Source organism: Larimichthys crocea, chromosome II (genome assembly GCF_000972845.2).
Source record: "Larimichthys crocea isolate SSNF chromosome II, L_crocea_2.0, whole genome shotgun sequence".
NCBI classification, from domain to species: domain Eukaryota; kingdom Metazoa; phylum Chordata; class Actinopteri; family Sciaenidae; genus Larimichthys; species Larimichthys crocea.
Window position 1 is genome coordinate 14,036,873 of NC_040012.1, and position 2,632 is coordinate 14,039,504.

The following is a 2,632-nucleotide window of genomic DNA, read 5'->3' on the forward strand; positions in this document are numbered from 1 at the left end:
GGTGAGCTCAGAGCGACGGGTACCCGTCGCTCTGAGCTCACCGCCAAGCTGACGAACTGAGCTAACAGCAGCTACAGCTGTCAGCAGGTTACTTCACTGTCCATCATAAACTCTGTAAATCACAGAGAGTTGAGGCGGAGCAGCCGGAGGACATCAGAGGGAAAACCAGAAAACATTTCCTCCATAAAATATGATCCAGTTTCACCAGAATCAGTGAAATAGTTGCTGCTGTGTGACTTAGTGCCGTAAAGCGTTACGTACTTCTCCCGACCCGGAGCCCAAAGTTACATAGTGTGAGAACAGACGTACGAATGACAGAGACACCGTTCAGCTGATCACAGGTCAGCTGTTCTTGTGATGTCTCTCAGTCAGCAACATAAGCTGCATATGATCAGAACCAGGTCTCTAATGCTCCATGTAAACACTCCAGGACACTGCTGTCTCTGCTCAGCCTCCTTGTCCTGATGGAGCCTCTTCACCTCCACCTTTTTCCGTCATGACGTCTCATCTCTGCCACAGCAGCTGAATATATCCAGGAGGAGTCTGAACAGCTGCAGGAGGCTCCAGATGATCCTGCTGGTCCTCCATGTCACGTATGTTCTGTATGTCGGCCTCAGTTGGTTTTGGAGGCGTCCCTGCAGCTTTACGAGCTTCAGCCCGAGGCTCCGTATTTACAGCTGGAATTCTGTTTGAACGAACAAGCCGAGACACTGAGGGGCTGAAAACACTCTGCCGCTCCTCTCACAACACCTCCACCCCTCCACAGACCTCCTCTGTTCCCCTTTTCCTCCAGACCTCCTGCCCCAGGCCTCAGGAACCAGCAAAACATGCTGCCTCCGTGCTGCTGTGCAAGGCACCAACAGCTGCAGCTCCATCCCCACGACGACTGCTACTGCACTTTAAACACTTCTGTTAGTCCACAACATCTAGCCTCCTTCTTCTTTAACTGAATGTTATTAATAAAGAAGCTTTCAGTCGTATCACATGATCTTCTTCAGCAGGTGGAGTTTGTGGAGCATGTGACAGACTTCACCTCGTAAACAGTTTAGTTAGTGTTAGTTTAGTGTTCTTTGTTTTCATCAGTTTCTAAATTGTATTATTTTTATTTTTTTAAATCAAACCCCAACTAATAATTAATAATAATTAAATGATGGATGCTACAATTATTGAACACGGATCAAACATCCTGAGAGACGACAAACAAACGTTGTAATAAACTTTATTCCATCAAATGTTCTTTAAATATTTTGACAAATTCAAAATAAAACAGTTAAAGAGTGTTAACATGAAGCCAGTCATGAAAGATGATCTGTAGCCTCAGAGAGTCACACACACACACACACACACACACACACACACACACACACACACACACACACACACACACACACACTCACAACACAACACAAACTCACACGCACACACACACACACACACTGCACACAGCACCACACTACACACCACAACACACACATCACACACTCACACACCTCACAACAACACACACACACACAACACACCACCCAACACCCACAACACACACCATTTCACACACACACACATCCACACACCACACAACACCACCACACTTCACACAAACACCACACACACACACACACACACTGACACACCTCCTCACACACACACACACACACACACACACACACAAACACTTACACACGTGCACACCACTTGACACACACTCACTCCACACACACACACACACACTCACACTCACCACACACACTATTAGCATCTTACCTCCCTTTTTGCTCATGGCATTAGTGTTGAAAAAGCAGAATCTCTGTTAAGCTTTTCAGACGCCTCCAGCCCCACACACCCAAATCATACGGTGTCACACCCAGCTGGGGTGTGAGTAGGAAGTGTAGTATCGGTGTAGGAGTATATTTTGCAGGATCTGGAGGTGGGAGATCTATGTTCTTCCTCCATTTGTGACTCCTCCATGTGTTATTTGTTCGCCCAGTCAGATTCACGATTAGACGGACAGGTAATGTTCGTTCTGTCTCTGAGTCTGAACTTCATCTGCAGCTGCCTCAGAGGTGAACTGATAGGTCCATGTCCTTCAGATTGACAGGCGACAGGTGCAGCCTGTGGGCAGTGTCTCCACCTGCTGAAACACAGGCTAAATAACTTTATTTCTCTGATTAATGACGCTGAATGGACGGGCTTATGGTCTCTCAATCAAACTTCTTTCGGTCATATATTTTGCAGCGTTAATTGATTTAAGAAGCTGGTTCATGAATAACAACAGGAACACACACACGGTAATTGATCAGAGTTTTCTGTGGAATCCATCTGGACAGTTCATCAGAGACATCTCAGCAGACAGTCTTTGAGACTGTCTCTGAGACGTTTCAAGGACTGTCTGGTAGTTTGACTGATCTGTGTCTGATCTGCTTCGTGTAGCGTCGTGGGCTCCAGCTTCTCTCCGGCTGGGTGACCCCTGAAATGATGAAAAAACCTTCACGGCGTCTCCGGTTTCCTCTGTCCCTGTCTGAACGCTGGCTTGTACAGTATCCGGTTGTTTAATGCCGCACTGGAGGGGTCGGAGGTCATAAGGACATTCGTGGTCTGTTTGTCTTACCTGCAGAGCTCTCTGATTCTTCATATC